We start from the raw sequence: 23,674 nt of genomic DNA, 5'->3' as shown, positions 1-23,674 counted from the left end.
GACCAAATGGGGAACAATTATCTCCAACCACGACAATCTATAATTATGATGTAGAGCAGAAAGTATCCATGGATGATTACAGTATTGGAGTCCATTTGGGTCTTTCTTTTATTGTAAAAGACCCTCATAGATAATGTAGAAGGAAATAGTAGGTCATCTAGCCTCTGACAGCATTTTATCCAGTTGAACAGTAAATGTTTCCACCACTTCCTGAGAGAGGCAATTCCACAATGTAATGGATATTGCCAGGAATCTGCTTTTCCTCTGATGGTCAGCTGATATTTTCCTTATTTCAACTTTATCCCATTACTCTATAAAATTTCATTTCCTAGCATCACCCATCTTCACAGACAGACACACCTATTTCATTCTTGGTGCTCTGGTAATGAAAAATATAGCAGATACAAATCAAGAAGCAACAACAATAACCACATATGTTCAGGGATTTTAGAGAGGGGAAAAATTTCAAAGTTTTTTTTTGTTTTTTAAACATAGGTTATCTATTTTGGGCCTTGCCACAACTCTGTGTGGTAAATAAGACAAATATTAACCCCCCATTTAACGAATAATAATTATTCTTCATATTAATATATAACTTTCTTCACATTATCTTCCCCAAATCTTTTGACCCTTTTTCCAGTTTCTCTCTGCCCAAAATGTTTTCAGTGTCTCAGATTCATTGCTGCCTTCTGCCTTAAACTTTTGTGCATGCAGTTTTCTCCATATCTAGCATCATCTTTGCCTATAACTTTTAGTGTCCTAGATATCTCTCTCCCTACTTTGGAGAGAGGAAGAGGGAGAGGAAGAAATAAATCAGACCAGACTAGGGTTGAATCTGCATTTTCCCTATGAAACATCTGAATGGTCCAGACCTCCAGGAAGATCCATGTAGTGAAAAGGAAAAGAAAAAAATGAACCCCAGTCAACTTCAAAGATGAACTCCTTTTCTCCAATACTGGAGACTCTGGTATCAACCCGGATTGCATAGGTCTTTCTTTACCTTTACTGGTTTTGTTCAATGGGGATGGAGGTTGGGGGAGGAACCAGTTGTCCTAGTTTAAATGTGTCAGGATTAACCCAATATGGGCATAAGAAGGTTGCCTTTTTCTTATTTCTGTATTTCCTCTTCTCTGTTTCCTTTTATATCCAGTGATAGATAAAAATAAATATAAAGACAGATCCAAAGGGGGTCTGGAGGAAGGCACCAAACATTTATAAATACCTACTATGTTGCAAACACCATTCTAAGAGTTTTACAAATATTATCTTCTTTGATCTTCATAACAACCTACCAAAGTAGGTACTAACATGATTCCAATTTAAAAGTTGAGGAAACTGAGGCAAAAATTTAAATGACATGCCCAAGATCACCTAGTTAGTAAGAGCCTGAAGTCAAACTTACCGTCAGGTCTTCTTGACTCCAGGTCCAGTATTCTACATGGATGCCTGCATAAGTATATATAGATAGATCATTTATTCATCATTTAGTATTTGCCAGGCATTGTCTTTGTCCTCAAGAAGCAATTCTAATGAACTAAGAAAATATATAGAAAGGAACTGGAATGGGGGTGGGAAGCTATGTATGGTGGAATCAATGGGCCTGAGCAAGATAAACAAAAGTTGCCATATCAGAACAGAAAGCTCCAGTGGTGAAATTCAGGTGACCTGTGGAGAGCAGATAGATAAAATGGTATGAAGAGAGGTAACATTACATGGAAAGATCCAGGAAGAAAAGCTATCATATGGTCTTCTCTTAAATATACCAAATAAAAAACTTTATTTCTCTTAGTTCTCAGAATGGGGTAGTTGTGTGGTAGATAGAGTCAAGTCACTTTCTCTCTCCATGAATTGGGCAACTTTCTAAGAGTATGCAGGACAGAGCAATTGCTGATATCCCACCTTGGAAATGCCAGGCTGGCAGAATATATTTTTCAGGGTAGTTCTTTATACTAATGAAATAATAAATCTGGTTTTAAATCCAAATTTCCAAATTGACTTGTTAGTGACTGTTGTGTGTAGGAATACTGTAAATTATCATCACCTGGTATCCTTGAGCACCAGAGCCTTATTCTACTAAGTGGGAGTGAATTAGAGACTGGAGAGGTATTTAGGCACTGGTATTTGGTTCAACAAATGGAGCCCTTGGAGATCTTGATGGAGTACTTTGTGTCTCCCTTGTGTCTCCCTTGTGTCTCCCTTGTGTCTCCCTTGTGTCTCCCTTGTGTCTCCCTTGTGTCTCCCTTGTGTCTCCCTTGTGTCTCCCGCCCCTCCAATGCTCACCTGGGGAAGATTGAGGGAGGCCAGAAACAGATTCAACATAAGAGTCCAGGACAGGGACTCAACACTGACTGACCTTTCTGAATTTTCTGCAAAGTCCCACAGCAGGGGTAGGAAACCTTTTTTCTGCCAAGGGTTAGTTGGATATTAATAACATTCTTCACCTGCCATATTTGGTCAAAAATTTAATTGTCACCCCTAAAACTCATAGGTTTATTGAATTTTGTGTATCCAGCTTTATGCTTGATGTTCCCCACCTTACAACATTTCCCCATCATGCAATCAATAAGCATTTATTTAAAGTGTCTGTTCTGTGTCAGTGAAGCACTGTGATAATAAGTGTATATTCCCATTTTATAGATGAGAACAATAATACTAAAAGGGATAATATGACTAACCCATGAGTTGGAGCTAATAAGTTTTGGAACCAGAATTCTTATATATAGGTTTCCTTAGCTCACATCTCAGCCCTAAATAAAGATTGAAACTGCGTCAGTTAAATGACTTGTTGAACCTCAGGGTATTGCCCATAGCAAGTACACAAATGTTAGTTGATTTGTTCAATTCACTTACAGAGTGAGCAGCAGAGCCAAGGCTTCCACCCAGTGAGGACAATATTCAAATACTGTTCATTCAATATTTATATTGTTCATCCTCCAAAGTATACCTGGCACTGTGCTCTTCTTATTCACTACATTATTGATCACCTATTCTACCAAATTTCTTCTCCAGAAGGGAGAGAAGAGTCAATCTCTTTTGGTCATTTAAAGATTTTGTTACTTTCCTTTTATTCCCTCATGAACATTTATTAAGTGGGGAGGGTATTAATTTATTTAGGACTTTATGAAGTTTACATAATAGAAAGGGAATGAGAGACAAGCAGAGACAACTATGATACACTTCTGTCATGATGCTCATGTATATAAACCATGTAAAAAGAGTTGGGAAAGAAGAGATCAGAGAAAGTTTTATGTAATTGGTGATATCTGAATAATTTAACAGCTGAGTAGGAATTCAAATGTGTGGGGAGGGAAAGAAGGAAAACATTCATTGGAGTATCTGAGACAACATGAGCAAAGGTACAAAGTCAGGAGACTGACAGCAGTAAGGTAAATGAATAGGGAAGTTCTGATAGTTTATTGAATGAATGGGAGGGGGAGGATTTTAATACTAGGAAGGACTGAGAAAAAGTAAAATGATACCAAATTGTGAAGAGCTTTGAAGGCCAGAATAGATTTGTTGCTCAATGGTTTCAATCATGTCTGACTCTTCATGACTCCATTTGGGGGTTTCCTAGCAAAGAGACTGGAGTAGTTTCCCATTTTCTTCTCTAGTTCACTTTACAAATGGAAAAAAAAGAGTTAAATGAATTATCCAGGGTCACAAAAATAGTAAGTGAGTGAGGCTGGATTTGAACTCAGAAAGAAGAGTCTTCTTGATTCTCCATTTTATCCACTGTGTCACCTGGTCTGATTTTAATTCAATTGGCAAAAAGTTGTCCCTGAAGATTTTTGATAATGAGCTATGGACCAAATCTCTGCAAGAGGAAAATTATTCTGATAGCTATATGAACTAACAATTAATTTTTCTAACTATTTATTCAGATGAATAGAGAGAAGGCATAGGATAGAGAAGGCAAAATTGTGGATCATCAAAAAGTTATTCTAATCTGGTTTTGGAAGGTATACTTACTTTTTTCCTCAGTAGATTTAGGCCTTTAATTCTGTTTGGTTTTGACCAATATTTAAAATCAGTTTGCTTTCCCTAATCATAGGTAGGAGATAGCAGATAAAAACATGCCTATTGAAAGCAACCAGGAAAATTCTCATCTTCAGAAAAAAAAAGAATGCTGACCCAATTGCTTCCTGTTGTTGATAATTCTTGAAACTGGAAAGGTAGAGAGGTGCAGAATGGGAAGGATAGATGAAATGATTGTCAAGGTCATGTCTAGTCTTCTGACTCAGTGAGTGAAAAGTGGTATTTCTACTCAAAGGATATTGGCCCATTTGCTTCCTGTTTATTGGGAATTCTCAAGGCTGGAAGAGTTTACCATCATGAGGGGTAGTTAGGTAGTACAGTGGATAGAACACTGTCCTTGGAGTCAGGAGGATAAGGAGTTCAAATCTGGCCTCAGACACTGAAACTTGCTGTGTGACCTTGAGCAAGTCACTTAACCCTGATTGTCTTTCATCCATGGTCATAGCCAGTCATCCTGATTCATATCTGGTCACTGGACCCAGAAAAATCTCGAGAAAGTGAAGCTGATTACTTCCCACAGCATCCTCTCACTCAAATCCAATTCTGATGCTTGTCATGGCATCACCTCCCTGATGTTATGATCTTCCTTAAAGGAAGAGTACATTGCTAATTAAGGTAATAGAATTTCCCTGTTGCTTCAGACTAAAAGAACCATTAGTCTGCTTGGAACTGAGAAAGAGAAGAGATCTGGCTGGTAGTTGCAGATTAGTTAGTATGACAACCTGGCCAGGAAAAACACTATAACTTTTTTCAGGGATGAAATCAAATAGACTTTTTGTTTTGGAGTTGGGATAAATGATAGAAATTTAAATACTTTATCATCTAAGGTTTAGCAAAAGTAGATTGTCCAAGAAATTCTATTTATTTGTGGAAGTTGTTGAAAATAAAGAAAGACAGTGAAGCTGCTCTAATTGGAGCATCTAATTTGTTTTATATGTTAATCTGGATTTAGGAGAAGAGAATAAACGATTAAATTAGAGAGACAGTGAAGGAGAAAGAAGGGGAAGAGGGAGATGGAGAGAAAGAGAGAGAGGAAAAGAGAGACAGAAAGAGGAAAAGAGAGACAGAGAGAGAGAGAGAGAGAGACAGAGATCATTTCTTAGGTAGAAAGAGTGTATTTAACCACATTTATCTATGCTAGATACAAGAAGTCAGGACTCCTGGATTTTCTGCCTGGCCCCGGTCTTGAGTTTCTCAGAACACTTGGTCCACCTGATTGGATAACATAATAATGCAAGCAATATCTCACCTATATGTTGTGATTCTTGATTCAAGAATTTCAAGCTCTTCAAATGAAAAGTATTATAAAAGTACAAAATAGTGTTATTATGTAGGTTAATGACCTGGCTGTTCACAGGCAGAATGAAGAGGGTCATGGAAAATGGCACTGAATCTGCCTGCAGAGAAGGGACAAAGGACTTCTCTGGGGTTTCTGCGTTCAGGCTGATCCTATTTATTAATAATAAGTATGGTAATACTTTGTACTCTCACAGTGCCTTTCACGCAAGAATATCAAACTGCTTTGCTAACATTAACTTATTAAATCTCCCCAATTTGATGGGAGGTAGCTAGGTATTAAATGTTATTAATCTCAGTTTCAAAAATGGAGAAACTGAGGCACCAAGAGGTTAAATGATTTCTCTCAATTTCACTCCATCTGGCAATAAAACTAAGCAAATGAGGAGAGGGAAATTTCTGACTTCTATACATTTCCTTTAACAATACATATATGCCCTTCCATTTCTAAGAACTCTTCTAATCCATCTGATTAGAGTAAGTGCATTATATAGAGAGTAAGTTGGGAACTGGAGATTTAGGGTGAGAAAAAAAATATTAGAAGCATTATCAGAGAATTTGATACCAAATTAAGGCTTGAGCTAGTAACCTTGTGAAAGCTAGTTAATCTTTTTATGCCTCAGTTTCCTTATCTTTTAAATTAGAAAAACATAGTGACTAATATTGGTATATTCAAAGTTTGCAAAATACTTTATTAGAGAAACCTTGTGAGATGGATCTTCCATTACACCAGTTTTACAGATAAGAAAAGTGAGGCACAGAATGATGATTTGTCCATTTCTACATAACTGTAATCCTTGTCTCCTCCTTCATAGGACTATTGTGTAGATAACTGAGATGACAAATGATAAATATGATGACATTAGTCAAAGGAAATTTGAAGATATAAAAGATATATTGAATTTTTGAGGAGATAAATTACTTTCTTGTTTCAAAGTCACCATCTACTCCTTTATTCACCTCTGCCTAGTACCTTCAATATCCTTTTTTCTACTCTTAATCCATCTTTTCTGCTCTGAAATATTCAGGTCTTCACTATATTCAAAAAGTCTTCATTTGAACCTGATACCTCTTCTATTTTTTTTCTTGCTATGGCAGCAGTTCTCATTTTCCCCATTTTGAATGCATAGTCTATATTCTTTCATTGCCTTTATCCTCTTCCCATTCTTTCTTTAATCCCCTGTAATTTGGATTCTAACAACTACTAGGATAAAACTTCTCTTTCTAGAAGGTCAATGATTTCTACAATGATTTCTATTCTATTTTATCCTTTATTGTGCTTAACTATCTTCTTTGCTCTAAAACTATGACAAATATATAGAAGTGATATGATTGTACTTCCAGGCTGGACCTATATATGAGTATAGGCATGAAGTTGAATTTAATAATGGCCTCACAAGTTGCTGCTGAAGAAGTATTTTAGAACCAACTTTTGTCAGGGTCATAAGCATATAGATTAGGCTAAGTTTTGTTTGCTTGTTTGTTTGTTTTGCTTTGTTTTCCTTCTAATAGGTAAAAACTACAAAAAAACATAAACAAAACTTTTTCTAAGAGTTGATTGGTCCAGGAATCAAGATTGAAATCAGTACTACAATCTCCAGATCATCTGAATACATAAGAGAGAGCAGCCCAAGAGGAATCAGTGATCTTCAGACTTGGTAAATAGCGCATGGTCATTAGAGTCACCCTACTCTGCTCTATGATTAGATGCATTTCTGTAGACAAAAGGGAGAAGAGCTTCGTCTATCTAAGTAACTAAACTTGAAAGTAAATATCCTTTTGTTAACTGTTAAAAGGTTCAGGTGGTTCTCTTTACCTTACAATCTCAAGCCAAAATAATTCAAATGGCCTGAGTCAGGTCTGGTCTACAACACACAGGATACAGTTCTACCTACGTTTCCTCTTTGAAAGAGGAAAATAGGATCCTGAAGGAAGAAACCATTGACTTGGTCTGTGTGTCAATTCCCTTTTATTGCTATTAAATTTGTGACTTTCAGATAGTGCCATGAGATCACTCATCTTTCAGAGTATGGGAACTTCTCCATGCTTCACTCCTGGGGTTGGTAATGACAGAGAACATGGGAATGTGGGGAAATGGTGACATGTTAAGACCTAAAGGAAATAAGATCCCTTGCAAATTTTATAATCAAGATCCAAAATTAGACCTTGGAGAAGAAAAATAAAATCAATTACAAAAATGCATAATCAATTCTTCTCAAATCTTAATCCATCTTTTCTGCTTTGCAATATTCAGAGGTCTCCACTATCTTCAAAAAGCCTTCATTTGAACCTGATACCTTCTCTCTCTCTCTCTCTCTCTCTCTCTCTCTCTCACACACACACACACACACACACACCCCTACACCTAATAGAATCTTGGGGAAACTGGAAGAAAGCCAAGAGAGGCAGAATACAATAAAATAGGTAATCTTGATCCTTGGTAAGAGACAGCAAAAGACAAATATCCAATGTAGAACCAAAGCAGCAGCACTTGAATAACAACATGGTATAGGAGTAGACCATTATCCAGGTAGCAGAGTAATCAACCTAAGCCATGCCAAAAGATAGTATCAGAACAAGGGACTTAAACCATTATAGGCTAGGTGGCAAAGTGGAGTCAGGAGGATTCAGGCCCTGGAATCAGGAGGACCTGAGTTCAACTCCAACCTCATACATTTAATGATTGCCTAGCTGTATGACCTTGGGCAAGTCACTTAACCCCATTGCCTTGCAAAAAACAAACAAAAAAAAAAACAGAGTCAGCTCCATGGTGGAGTAGTATGAAACCAAGACCAGATCCATACCTGAGCAGACTAGTACTGAGCAGCCTATGTCTAAATCCTAGCAAGATACACAGCAAAAAAGAAAAGTCCATAATACCAAGACAGTAACCAAAAAGAAAAGCACTTGGGATCTTACAGGAGGTTTAGATCATCAAAATCAACAAAATGTGACATGTCAGACTCATAGTAGAATTTAGAATTAGTTCTGGCTTCAGGATTATGCAAGAACAAGGAGTCAGAGAAGGAACCAAGGGTAAAATCTCAGTCAAACTACTAAAAGACAGAGCCTTCTACTGAGAAATAGCTATAGAAAAGCAGTATCCAGTCTTAGCTACAATATTCAAGACCAAATATGGATGGTCTACCTGTCTATAAAAGAACTTATATCTCACCCAAGAAAAAAAATTCCAATCCAGAAACTTATTTTGGAAATGAAGAAACACAAAAAGGCAGATCATATTAAAGAATTAATATGAAGATAGAAAATGGCAAATGGCAAACCCAGAAGAAGAGTAGCTCCACAAAATTTCCAAGTAGAATCTCAAAGATAAGGATGTTCTGGCCACAAGGACTACAGGAGTAGTAGAAGTGGGACAAGAGATACAAGATGTAATATTCAATAAAATGGCAGCTATAGAGGAAATAAACAACAACATGAATTAACAGTTCAAAGGGTCTGTTTTTATGAGCTTAGGAGAAGAAAATGGAGGAAGGGAAATTTATTAGAAAGTAAAGGAAGAAAAAGGAAATGATACTATTGCACTTTTGTGAAGAATTTACAAAATTGGAAGAAAAGAGCAGAAGAAGAAAGAAGTCTGCAAATGAAAATAAGCCAAATAGAAAGCAATAGCAATGAAATTATTGAAACAATCATTAGACTTTAAAAATGAAATTTATTTACCATCAAAAACAGTTGACATGGAAATGAAGTCAATGAGAAAAATCTAAGAATAATTGTACTACCTGAAAATCAAGAACAAAAGAAAGATCTAGATATTATATTTCAAGAAACCAAGATGGTGGAGCAAATTGAGCATGCTGCTCAGTTTTCCCCATCCAATACTCTAAACATCAAATCAAATTTTGAGATGGATAACAGCAATTAAAAAAATGACAATGAGTCATGTTTCCAGCCCAGGACAACTTAGGATGGCAGAAAGAGAAGGCAGACACTGGGGTCTGGGCTGGTTGGCAACATAGAGTGGTGGAAGACTAGTTAAAGCAACAGCAGTAGCAGTGGCAACAGCAGCACCAAGACCATTCAATCCCTAAGGATAGTAAAAGGAATAAACAACTGCTCAAAAAAGATACTACAGGGGTCTTGTGCTAGTATTTGATACAGAGTGGAGCATCACTTGGCAATTCCCTTACCCATTACCCAATTCTGAGTCACTGTTAGAGGTTAGAGAGGAGTGGCCACAGTTTATGGTTAGAAGGAGAAAAAATTAACATATTTAGATAATGACCAGAGTAGTAGAGTTCATGGATCTATCCTGTCTAGCCTTCCCTAAGCACAAAGGTGAGCAGAGTCAAAAGTAGAAAAATGTTCAAACAACTATAACAAAAAGAACCTGACAATAATATGTTTCTGTTGTGACAGGGTGACAACTAGGCAGTGAAGTGGATAGAGTGCCAGGCCTAGTCAGGAAGACCTGAAATGAAGGTTCAGACCTTTACTAGCTGTGTGATGTTGGCAAATCACTTAGCCCTGTTTGCCTCAGTTTCCTCATCTGTAAAATGAGCTAGAGAAGAAAATGGCAAACTACTCCAGTATATTTGCCAAGAAAATCTTAAATGGTGTCATGAAGACTCAGATACAACTACAAAAAAATTCTAACAAACCACAAAATTGATGAGAGTGAAACTCAAGACACAATCTACAAAGACAAAAATATCTTTAATACAGCTATGAGAAAATTCTCAAAGAAAAAGTCAAATTGGAAATAAGCCTAGAAGAGTTAAAGCAAGATGAAAAGTAGCAAACAAATAATTTTTTAAAAACACAGAAGAGTATTGATGGAAAAACTGAGAAAAATGAGAGCAAGAAAATTTTGAGTAGAGAATTGCTTGTCAAATGAGTAATAAAAGTTGACAGAAAAATAACTCATTCAAAATTAGAATTGGTTAAGTGGAAGCTAATGATGATGTTTTTCAAGAAAAATAAAATAGATTTTGAAAAATGAAAAAATAGAAGAAAATTTGTGATATCTCTTCAGAAAAATAACTGAAATGCTAAATACAGGAGAGATAACTTAAGGATTCTTGAACTATCTGAAAGACATGATAAAAAATATAGCCTAGAAATCATAATTCAAGAAACAAAGAACAAGTAAGCAAAATAGAATTTGAAAGAATTCATCAATTATCTCTAGAAAGATATTGTACAATATACTTTCCAAAGAATGTTATATTAAATTATTATGTAACTAGCTATGGGGCCTAAAGGCAATGGCAGAAGCAGTAGCAGCAGTAGTAGTAAGAGATGCACTCAGAGATGAAAGACAGTAATGAATTTAAACTTCTAGTCATAAAGGGACAACTGTGCTCCTAGGTCAACAATAAACTGTTGCAAGAAGAAAAAAATCAAGTATAATGGAGCAATAGCCAAGAAAACTGAAGATATATCAACCACTACTATATAGGAGTGGAAGGCTTGAAAGATGAAATTCTAAAAGGTAGAGCTAGATTAACAAGAATAACCTGCCCAGAAAAAGTAAGCATAATTCTACAGAGAAAAAATAAACATTTAATGAAAAAGAGAATTTTGAAGCATTCCTGTTAAAATGACATAAGTTGAGTTAAAAATATAACATTCAAATATAAGCTTTAAGAAAATAGAAGGCAAATATTAAAGAAAAATCATGAAAGTTTTAATGAAATTAAACTGTTTACATTCCTATATGCGAAGATGATATATGTGAATTCAAAGAACTTTTATCATTAGGTTATTTAGAAGGAATCCATATAGAGAGTATGAGGGTAAATCTATTGGGATGACCTTAGAAATAAAGAATGAGAAAGAGGGATGTGTACTATGAGAATCTGGAAAAGACAAAGATGGAAAATTAGCTCACGTAAAAGAAATATCAAAAAGTATCGAGTGAATCAATACCAAAAAATGAAAGAATGCAGCCTCATTGTGCTAGATCTCAAACTATACTACAATCAGTAATCATCAAAACAATTTAGTTCTGGATAATAAATCAGAGATTGATCAATGAAATAGATTAGTCACACAATGTACAGATGTAAATGACCACAACAAACCAAGTGTTTGATAAAGTCAAAGAATACAAATATTAGGGCAAAAACTCACTAGTTTATGACAAAAACCTGCTGGGAAAATTGGAAAGAAGTCTAGCAGAAACTAGGTATAAACCATATCTCACACCATATGCAAAGGTAAGTTCAAAATGGATATACTATTTAGACATAAAAGGTGATCTCATAAATAATTTAAGGGAGCATGGAAAAAACTCACTTGTCAGATCTATAGATGAGGAAGAGTTCATAACCTAGCAAGAGATAGAAAAGATAACAGAAAGTAAAAATGAATAAATTTTATTATATTAAATTTTAAAGATTTTGTGCAAAAGAAAACTAGCCTCAATTAGCAAAAAGGAAAGGTTTTTTTAATATTTCTCTGATAAAGTTTAAATTATCAAATACATAAGGAACTGAACCAAATTCTTGAAAATAAGATGTATCCCCCAACTGAGAAAGTATAAAAGGATATAAAAAGGCAGTTATCAGAAGAAATCAAAGCTATTGTGCTGTAAAAGAAAATGACAAAGTGGAAGCCTTTGGAAAATCTGAGAAGACTTAAGATGATAAAAGTAAAATGAGCAAAAGTAGGAGAACTCTGTACAGAGTAACAGCAATATTGTAATGACAGTCAACTATGAACTATTTAACTATGTTGATCAATATAATGATCTTCAGCAATTCTAAGAAATTATGATAAAAAAATGCTACTTTAAGCAAGAGAAATGATGAACTTTGAGTACAAATTGAAGCATTCTTTTTTCACCTTTGCTATTCTTGCTTATTGTTTTAATATTTTTACTTCTTTTTTCCTTCTCTTTCTTTTTCTCCTCTTTTTCCTTCTTTTGTTTTTTTGCAACATGGCTAAAATGGACACATGTTTTATATATTTCCTTTGTATTTATAAAGTGAAGCATATTTCTTGCCTTCTCAAAAGACAGAGAAGGGGCTGGAGGGGGAGCATTTAAAACTGAAAATACTTTTTAAAAACAAAAATATCAAGAAATTCTAAATGATAATTGCTCAGATCAATTAAAACCAGAGGCCAAACAAGGTTAAAATAAAAATTATCCACTGTAAAAGAAAACCCCACAATGAAAACTCCCAGAAACATCAGGGCCAAAATCTACTTCTTCCATATTAAAGAAAAAAGTTTGCAAACAACCAATGTACAAGATAGAGTTAAAATACCAATATGCACCAAATGACATAGGATCTGAAATGGGAAAATATTACACATTTTAGAGAGAAATAGAAAACTTTAATATTCTTATAGTTGGGCACATCAACATAGCTTTTTCATAGCTAGACAAGTCTCACAAAAAGCTAAACAAGAAAAAAATTAACAATTACAAATATAAGGCATTACAGATATCTTGCAATGACTGAAGGGGAACTAAAAGAAATTTATATATATATATATATATATATATATCTTATCTGAGCTTGGTACCTTTAAAATATTGATCATGCATTACAGTATTAAAAATCTCACAAACAAAAGAAGAAAAACAGAAATATTAAACATATCCTTTACAGACTAGAATAGATTAACATTTTATTCAGTAAAAGGCTTTTTTGAAGAAAGTATTAAAATTAATTAGAGATTAAATAATTTAATCCTAGAATTGGTATGTCATAAAACAAATCATAGAAAAAAGAGAAAATTTCATCAAAGAAAATGACAACAATATGACAGAATACCTTAAATTAGGATGACCTAAAGCAGTCCTTGGGGAAAAGGTTTATCTATCCACATTTGATCAACAAAAGAGACTTATAAAAGATCAATCAATTTCACAAACTGTTTCAAAGAAGCAACAAATCAAAAATCCCAAACTAAACACTAAAATAGAAATTCTGAAAATTAAAGAAATAAACAATATTGATAGTAAAAAAAAAGTACTTGATACATAAAACTAAAAGTTGCTTTAAGAAAATTATAATAATATAAGAGGTTTATCTGGTTAAACAATTGTTTTCTAAGTCCTTTTCACTGGGGGATGAAAATTCTAAAATGAGACACTGAAATCCCCAATTGTTTCTCTTCCCCAGGTTTCTACTGTGTTAGAGAAATGAAAAAGAGATAACTTTCAACCTAAAAGAAGTTTGTACCTTTGGAAGAGTCTGTGTTTGGGAATTGAATGGATATATAGTTTACATGGCAGGCAAGTAATTAATCTGCTTTCACTACTCTTCTATTTAATCCAATTAAATTGCTCACAAAGATATTGGATTTCTGAGGCTTGAAAAAACATGATAAGCTATCAATTCTCATGGTATATGGCTTATATTTGTTCACTTTTTGTCCCATGTCTTCTAACCCTAATCCTAAATACTTATTATCTGACACCTGGACTACTAAACTGGCTTCTTGAATGGCCTCCCTGCCTACAGCCTCTTTCCCTTCCAACTCATCTTATACTCTACTGCCAGATGAATCTTCACAAAGCACTTGTTTCATAATGTGAATACCCTGATGGAACTATTAATGGTTTCCTGGTGGCTTCAGGACAAGATATAAACTCTTTATGTTGAAATTAAAAGCTTGATATAATTTGATCCGAAAATGCCTTACTAATATTTTCTCTTACAATGCCCCATATGTTAAATCTTTATTTTTGCCAAACTGGTTTAAGCACTATTCTCTGGAACAGAAATATCAAATGTGTCACCTTCACATAGCCCTTAAATTGGCTTGTTGTCAACAATGTTCCCTGAATGGGGGTCCTAAACAAGATTAAAATATAATTCTAAAATATTTAACAATATAAATAAAAACTCAGTAAAACATAAATAACAAAACATTTTAATATGTAACCAACAGGAAACCTTATGAATGATGGTTATGATGTTTGTCCTTTTGTTCCCAAAGAAGACCATGACATTAGGGAGGTGATTCCATGACCTACTTTGACTTAGATTTGAGGTGGGGGGATGATGCTGTACTAAGTCACCAGCCTCACTTTCTCTTCCAAAACAATTTGGGTCCAGTGGCCAGATATTAATCAGGACAACTGGAGATGGCCCTGGATGGGAGACAATCAGGTTTAAGTGAGCTGCCCAAGATCACTCAACTAGTGAGAGTCAATTGTCTGAGGTTGGATTAGAACTCCTGTCCTTCTGACTCCAAGCCAATACTCTATACACTGAACTGTCTAGCTGCCCTTAAAGACAATTTAGAGCTGAAAAGGAGAACTCCCCCCCCCTTTTCCAACAGGTAAGAAATCCATTAGGTCAAGAACTGTTGAATAACTTACCCAAGGCCACAGAAGTTAGCAGATCTAGGATTCAAAACCCTAGGCTTCTGATTTCAAAACTAGTGTTCTATCAACTTTATATGAACATTAATTTCTTTTCTCTCTCTTGACTTTTGCTCACATTATCATTGTTTTCTTTGATCTAATGAAATCCTCTTCATCCTTCAAGACTCAAGTCAGATCATTACCTTCCTTCCTAAAGCCTTCTCTGATCTTAACTGGAAATGTTTTCTCACTCATTTGAAGTCCTTTAGCTTCAATTACAAACAAAACCCATGTGGTAGCTATCATCTAATACTTATATCAGATAACTGTCTTTTACTTTGTAAATATTATTTCTCAAATTAGGTCAATAAAACCATGAGGAATGAGACTATTTAACCCTTATTTTTGATCTGTCAGTGTATCTATCACATCATCTTACACACAATAACCTTTTTTTTAATTGTTATAGGAGAACATGGACATACAAGTTGAAAGAGACCTTACAGATTATATAATCCACTTTCCTTATTTTATGTAGGAGATAACTAGCCCAAGGTCAGGCTAACCAATAGCAAATGTGAGGACTGAGCTTTAAATTATTAAAAAGAGGCAGGAAAAATATGTCTAGACCAACTACTAGTTTGAACACAATATGGCATTTAAAAAACTGTTAATATCTTATTAGGAAGTTAGCAATGGATATCAGAATAAGCAAATTAAGTTGTTTAATAAGAATTTATTCATTTCAAACCATGAAGTATCATAATGCATTTTTAACCAATTTCTCCAAGTCTTCATAGGGATTTTTTCTTCATTCATTCCCATTCAGTTTTCTCAATATAATGTTAATTATATATACTATTCTTACATATTCAATTTTAGTTCTACTTTTTTCACTCTGCATTAATTCATAAAGAAATATCTAGATTTATTTGTATTTCTCCCACAGTTTGGTCCTAATTAAATTATAGTACTCCATTGCATTATGCTACCACACAATTTATTTAACCACTCTTCCATTGTGCATTTAGGTTTCTTCAATTTTTTGAAGAGAGAAATGGGTTTGCATACAAGTGCTTCTACGAAAAAATGTTTGAATAGACAGTCCTACTTTTGTTATATTTTCAAACATTTTCAGGGTATATCCACAACAATGAAATTATTGAGCATGTTTAAAAATAATTTTAATGAATACTGCTTTATTCTTTACAAAAAGATTCTATGGATTTTGGTTTATCAATCCTCCAGCAATGGGTGAACATACCTTTTTCACAATCCCACCAGCATTTAATTTAATTTCCTTTCATTATGTTTGCCAGTTTTATAGGAGGAATGGACTTTTTGCAATTCTTTTATTATTAGTAAAGTTGAACATTTTTGAGTGTCTATTAACCTGCTGTGTTTGTTCTTTCAGAAGTTTTCTGTTCACATTCTTTTGGTAATTTATTCACTGTGGATTGAAAATTACCACTGTGACTTAACAGTTCCTTATGTATTTTAGATGTCAAGTTGTTATCTTCCTTTTTTCACAATAAATAACTTCCCAAGTCTATTATATTTCTGTTTATTCTAATTATACTTTTTTATAATTTGAACAATTCTTATTTCTTAGACATGGTTTCAAAAGTCCTGAGACAATGGTTGGCTTCTAGATTTTTGCTTACTTTTTGTTAGGGGACCCCAAATACCATCACTTATACTTTTAAAGAAAGTTTGTCCCCTTCCTAGGAGGTATGTAAGAAGGTTATGAAGAAACATATGAAGAAGACTTAATGGAATCATAAATTTGAATTAAATAATTTCTGTCTACTAATGCTTGAATTGAATCTTAAGCACTTTTGTTCCTCTGCCTTTCTTGTTTCCCATTCATGGAAGATCAAAAAGAATCTTATAGTTGAGAAAATTGATGGACCTCAGGACTGGCAGCTCTTAACTCTTTGCTAAAATGAAAACCTTAAAATGTTTACAAAAAAGTATACTTTTGAAACTAGAAATATAAAAGAAGCTATATGGTCTTTCCAGTATTTTGGTTTTTGTTTTATTTGTCTACCTGTGGCTTATACAAAGTAAATTGAATTTAAATAAACTAATTTAAGGGAAACCAAGTAAAAGTTGAGAACTAGACAGAGGGGCTTATGTGGTCAGTGTTTAAAGTATTCCTAGAATTCCTTTTTCCTAAAAAAAACTGCTTTCAAAACCAGTTCAAGAGCCTCATCAGAAATTAATCTCCATTTTTCATATTTCATATTCACAACTGATTTCTGACCAGAGTTAGGATTACCCCCATTTAATTGTACACTTTATTCACCACATTTGGATACCAATGTCTTTGGGCTATTTCAGAACATCAAAGACACAGTCAATTAAATTAAATTCAACAAGCATTTATTAAGCTCCTACTTGAATTCCTAAAGGGATAAAGATTAGTTGCCATTGCAGAGAGAAAATTCTGAAGGTAATTCAAAAAAAAAAATATTTGATCAATGGAATAACTGGTCGGAAAACTGTGTTCCATCCCAACATGTTTCCAACTCTACAGGGAGAAACCTTCATTTTCATATCTAAATCCTTTTAGTTTTTGGTAACATAATTATACACAGCAAATACCTTACTTACATTTCCGAGCACTTAAAGGTTTCACTAATATTTTATTTGGCCCTTCTTTAACAAATCTGGCAGGTAGTCTCAGAGTTATTATTATCCTTAATTTATATGTGAAGAAAATGAGGTTTCTAAGTCATGTGTCCAAAGTGACTTTAAGCAAATTCTGAAACTGATGCTAGAACCCTAGATTCTTGACCAGTTCTTCCATATTACTTTATTATCACACCTAATAAATAGAATATATAATAGCAATAAGAAGCAATATTAATAATTGTCTCAAAAACATTGGGAGTGGGAGAGAAACCAATGGGGGAAAATACTAGAAAAATCTCTGCAGAAGGAGATTGTGGGTCAAAGCTCAACAAGATCCCAGGAGGACATTGCATCATAAGATGGTTGACATTCTATGAAGTTTAAGATTAGATTCAGAGACAGCAGAGACAGGTGAAAGACTGAAACAGTAGGAGGCAGGCTACTCCTTAAAGCTTGAAACAAATATTACATAGAATCACTATCACTCTGAAGGTAAGAGATGAACTGTGGCTCTGGGGTTTCTTCTATACAATTGTAATCTCCTATTTTACTTCTGACATTGTCAACATTTTATGGATTCTGTGACCAACTGATTTTTCAATTAGAAATGAAACAAGGACAGTGATGGCTGATCTCCTTTTACTGCCACTCACCTCCCTGTATTTCTCCCTCCCTACACCAACTCTGTTCTTTGCCTATTCTTTCATTATTCATAGTTACATTGAAGGATCTGTTCCAGGAAGAGTTTCAATGCCTGGGAAATCCTGTGGCTGGCAGCCCCACTGTGCAATTAAGTCATAGACAAGAGAAAAGGAAAGATGGCATTATTACCCACGCAAATAGGCATTTCCAAGATAAGCCCAACCTCTACTTTATAGTCTCTTTGTCTTCTGTCTCTCTGTCTATCTGTGTGTTTCTCTCTCACACATCACACAATGCACAGACACACATACCCCTGAACTGAGAGCTGTTGAGCTTGCTTTTCTACAAAAGAGCAAGGTACTTTTTGTTTTTGATGATAGGAGCAAAAAGAATCAAGTCTTCCTTAATTCAATATGCATTTTGGACTGTGATACTGAAATTTTGATTGTCTCATCACTAGTTAAATACAATGCCCAACAATTTAAATTACTATATTAACTTTAGAATCAGAAATGAGGGAATTTCAAATTGAGGTGGTATTTTCCAAAAGAGATAAATGATTTTAGATGCACAGACTTGGAATCAAATCATTCAACATATTTTCTTCCATATAAAACAGTCTGGGCCATCTCCACAAAACTAGGAGGAGAAAGAAGGGAAGATGCTAGTTTCTCTTCATATCCTTCTCTAATGCTATTATTTCACCTTTTGTTCCCTTTTCAAAAGTTCAAAAAAAAAATTCAGCAAACATTTATCAAGCGTTCCCTTTGTGTTAGTCACTAGGGAAACACCAGGCAATATCTTCTTATTCTATTCATATCTTGGGGTCTGCCAAGAATATTGCTATTCCCCCTAGTACTAAATATATCTTGAGGAGATTGAAAACATCAATGAATGGGGCAGCTAGGTGGCATAGTGGATAAAGCACTGGCCTTGGAGTCAGGAGTACCTGGGTTCAAATCCGGTCTCAGACACTTAACAATTACCTAGCTGTGTGGCCTTGGGCAAGCCACTTAACCCCATTTGCCTTGCAAAAACCTAAAAAAAATATCAATGGTATCTTCAAGCAAGCTTGAGAAAGCAATAGATCAGATTTATAATGGTTAAAATGCAGACCAAAACAAATGGGATGATGAAGGAAGAAGAAGAAGAAGAAGAAGAAGAAGAAGAAGAATAGTAAGATGAATATACCAAATTAGATAAAGGAAAGACCAGGAAAGATGGGCAGGGCTAAAGTGTAAGGTGGGGGACATAATGTTTGTTCTAGAAAGTGACCTGCAAAAAACTAAAATAATGATCTAGAATGAGGATGAAAAGTGATGGAAGAATGGAATCAGGAGAAGCCAAGTTCAGGATGACAAAAGGATGAAAAAAAAAAGAACTTGGAATAAATAGAAGTTAAAAAAATTATAAAAACAGGAGAAATTTAACTAAAAAAGGGGGTGACAAAAAAAGGAAGACAAGACAGGAAAAAAGGGGTTAAGACTGATGGAATTAAAATATGGCCAGAGAAATTAGCAATTTGGTTTTGTATATGAGTTTGGGGGAAGGGGAATGTAAGATAGAAATCCTCATAATAAAAGAAATTTCTTTCCATTCCTAAGCCCTGAGGCATTTTCAAATCAGCTGATGAAAAAATAAATAATTACTCTGTCACAGTGGATCAAGCCCTTACTTTCACACTAGTGGTGGGTTAAGTTTCTTGTTGCTCTCCATTAAAAGAGGGATATGTCCATTTCTGTTGCAGGTCCCTCCTCCTGAGTTCCAATCTATGTTTAATGACTACAATCAATTATATCCCGCTTTTCTCCCCATGACATTTTGTCAATCATAATTGGGGTGGTGGGTTGTTTGTTTTTCTCTCTCTTTTGCTATTATTATCATTATCATTATTATTTTCCAGTAACAAAATGTCCTGGAGCTTAGTTCTTCTGTGGGAAAATCCATGCCCTATTCTGGTCTGTCAATTTTGTATTTTTTATTGCTTTGGGAGAAAAAACACTGAAGAAGGGTTAGGAGCAAATAAGAGCTGAAACTGTTCAAAAAAATAACTAAAGAGGGAGAACAGCTTAACATCCTCTCATTCCCCAACTTTTAAAGCTGAAATGGCACTTTGGGAAAATGTGTTCCCACTCACTGTTCTGGGATATCTGAGGAGATGGTCATGGGATTATTCTGAAGCAGCTTCTTCTTTATATTACCTCCAGGTCTTATGAGAAAAGCAAGTTGCCATTTTTGATCGAAGTGGACAAGTGAAACCACCAATATTTAGGCTTTTGGTAGGCAAAAATGAATGGACAAGGAAGTTTTGGTATTTATTCCTTGATGAAGATAAATGGAGCAAGGCTTCACACAGAGATTTGTAGTGGGGATTCAAAGCTATGGTGAATGTATGAAGTCTAACAGCTACCCTATATTAAGGAAAAAGTCAAAGCTGAAGTTGGGAATTGGGGGTTCCACTCAGCACTCTTTGTTCCTCTATCATTTGGAATTATGGAGTTCATGAAATCAGATTTGCAGAATTGTTAGGAACCTCAAGGGTCATTTGCTTACAAAGAGTGGGGGGAAGGCATGGTATTTCCCCTAATGGTAGATGATTAGCTAATTTCCCATAAAAGTAGATTTTCTTCAAAAAAACTACATCCTACCCTCCCAACACTCCTCATCCTTCCTCTCTCTGCTGTCCAAACCTCCAGCCTTCCATCTTTGGAACTAGGTAGTAGCCCTTCAACAGAATTTTAATCCACAAAGGTATCCAAAGGTATCCAAAGCAGCAACGAGGCGAGGTTCCCATTGGGAAAACTTCACATACACTTCAGGAAACCTGTTTCTTGCCTCCCAGATCTACAGGAAAAAAGACTGGATGGCAAGGCAGCTGGTGGGCTTTGCTCTTCAGGATCCTAAGCGGAAAGCACAGCTCTCTTCCCTGAGCACTACCCCTAGTCATGGAAAGCATGTGATCTTCATTGCAGGTCTATTGCATTATATATTTCTCCTCACACCCACTCTTTCCCCAATCTTCTCTGTTACTGTCAAGAATAGTTGTGTCAGGCTCATAACCTTAGAATAATTTTGAACTCCTCAATTCTTTCATCCCACATATTCAGCTAATAGCCAAATCACATCATTTCTAGCTTCTTAACATCTTTTGAATATGACCCTTTATTTCTATTCACCCTATTTCAGCCCTTCAACACCTTTCACTTGGACTCTTGAAATAGTCTCCAATTGATTTTATCTCAGGTCTTGCCCTTCTCTATTTTGTGCTTTACAAAAAGTTGCCAGAGATTTTCCTAAAATGCAGGTCTGACTATGTTATTCCCCTGCACAAAAGAATCCCATGGCTCCCTATTCACTCCACTAAGATCAAATATGATTTCATCTTTATCTCATTCTTTTTAATGATTTTATATATATATATATGAATACATATGTGTGTAAGTTCATGCAATATACACATGGAATCCTTGAAAAGAATTAAATTTTTATAACTGATTCAATATAGTTTTCTTTATATTAAAATGTATTTTATCCTATTCCATTGTTTTGAAAATGGGTCCATAGTTCATGATACTAAAAACTCTGAGAAACCTTGGTTTAGATATATATTTTAAATCTTATACAGGTACTAAGTCTTATTTCCCTGCACATCATAGAATTTAATAATCACCTGATGAATGAATGAATATATATGTGGAACCAGGATCCCCACCTCAACTGAGTGAGAAATGATGATGATGAAGATGATGATAATGGTGATGAAGAAAATAATAATAACAAAGAAGTAAATTCATGTAGACAGCAGTAAGGACATCAGGGCTGAAAAACTAAAACAAATGGGAGGATGAAGGAAGAAGAAGAAGAGTAAATTAATCCTTATGACAATCCTGGGAGGTGGGTAATATGATAGAGAATGAGAATGAGAAAACAGAGGGAAACAGTTTTTTTTTCTTTACTTGTTTCATTTTGGGGTTTTTTTTTTTAGTGACTTGCCCAGGGTTACATAAAAAGTGTCTCAGACAGAATTAAACTCACATTTTCCTGGCTCTAGACCCAGTGGTCTATCCATCATGACATGGTACCCTCCCTCAAGAGAGGCTTGGGAAAATACTTTTTTCTTTATATTATCACTACCTTATATTTCCTTATCATGTAACTCACAAAACATAGAATCACACAATCTCAAATTTAAAAGAGACTTCTGAAGCCATCAAACTTTCTCTTTACAATACCTGATAAATGGTAAAAACTAATAAATGGATGAAGGAATGAATGAATAAGCAGAATAAACAGATTAATTCTAAATGCAAGAATAATCATAAAACCAAAAAGTTTGTTGCTGTTTTTGCTCTTAATTGTTGCTATTGTTGTTTTTGTTCTTACAGTTCTTTTCTTGTTCTTTGCCTCTCTTTGCTGCAGGCAGCCCCTGCCTTAGTCACATCCCCTTGACATTGTTTCAGCTCTATATAACTGATGAAATTTTATGACTAGATAATCTCTAATACCAATTCTAGTTCTCAATTATGATCTATACTTGAAAGGAAACTCACTTCTCATTAAACTAATCTATTTCACTTTTGAATGGTTCTTATTTTAATAAAATCTCTTCTTTTTTTCTATATAAGATACCAAAAACTGTTTCTGTCTCTGGAGGCCCTTGGCCCCTTTTTTTGTTTTTTGACTACAGGACAAGAAAATCAAATATCTCTTTTACATAATAGCTTAGCAATATTTAACAGTAATTTTTGTGTACCTCATGTATTCTCTTTTCCAGACTAAATACATTTAATTCCTTCAAACGATCCTTGCATGACACCATTTTAATTCCACCCACCATGCTGGGAGGTCTCCTTTGGAAATATCCAAGTTCTCAATGTCCCTTTTAAACTGTAACTACGAGGGGGCAGCCAGGTGGCAAAGTAGAGCTTCAGTACTGGAGTCAGGAGGACCTGAGTTTAAATCTAAACTCAGACACTTAATAATAATTACTTAGCTGTGTGACCTTGGGCAAGTCACTTAACCCCATAAACTTACAAGAACTAAAAAAAAGTAACTACCAGAGGGGAAGATGATACTACAAAGGAGGCACTTACTAAGGCAAACTTCTTATTTTAACCACTGTACTTTTAGGAATGTTAAACAAGTTAAATCTAGGGTCTGGGGTCATTTCACCATACAGCTGGCATAACAGAGTTATGTTTCACTAGGATCCCTAGGTCTTTTTGAAATTTGATGTTTTCTACCCATGTCCCACTGTTCTTGAACAATTAATGAATTGAAACCTGATGAAAACAATTACATATACCTGTAAACTTATTATTTTTAGCATCAGCACACATTTTCTATCTGTCATGTTCTTTTTGGGTTACCAATTCAGTCACCCAACCAACATGTTATCCCTCCAGTTAATGTAATCTGGAGTTCTTCAGTAGGACTGGCATTATGAAAGGTAAGGAAGACAGACATACATATTGCTGTGGGATGCAGGGCAAGGTCAACAATTCCAGTGACTCTAAGAAAAGATCTGGGATGATTTGCCTGGCTCTGATTCTGATAACAGAGGTTGATGAGAGATGAAAGGAATTTTTTCATTTCACCTTAAATAATAAGTATGCCTAAGAAAATTTTGTTTCGGGAGGGAAGAAGATTGTCTTAAATAAAAAGATTTTGACTTTAGGGTCTCTTTTCTTTGTGACTGTGCACTTGAATAACAAAAGAGTTGAAAATGAACTATTAGTTCTAGGCTTATTTGGGTCAGAACAGTCACACAAA

At 34.8% G+C, this 23,674-nt stretch overlaps 1 protein-coding gene and 1 long non-coding RNA gene across 2 annotated transcripts in view; one reads left to right on the top strand and one right to left on the bottom strand.

Annotated features, from left to right (window-relative positions):
* Positions 1-13,898, top strand: part of LOC141487740 (uncharacterized) — an 87,598-nt gene extending 73,700 nt beyond the window's left edge. The window contains exons 3-4 of the long non-coding RNA XR_012468501.1: positions 6,844-6,989; positions 13,434-13,898. This is a non-coding gene — a long non-coding RNA (uncharacterized LOC141487740). The remainder of the gene's footprint in view (positions 1-6,843; positions 6,990-13,433) is intronic.
* OPCML (opioid binding protein/cell adhesion molecule like) overlaps positions 1-23,674 on the bottom strand; it is a 732,434-nt gene that overhangs the window by 618,007 nt on the left and 90,753 nt on the right. The gene's annotated exons all lie outside the window — the stretch shown is intronic.

Source organism: Macrotis lagotis, chromosome 1 (genome assembly GCF_037893015.1).
Source record: "Macrotis lagotis isolate mMagLag1 chromosome 1, bilby.v1.9.chrom.fasta, whole genome shotgun sequence".
In the NCBI taxonomy this organism is placed as follows: Eukaryota; Metazoa; Chordata; class Mammalia; order Peramelemorphia; family Peramelidae; genus Macrotis; species Macrotis lagotis.
This window is presented reverse-complemented; position numbering and strand designations above follow the sequence as displayed.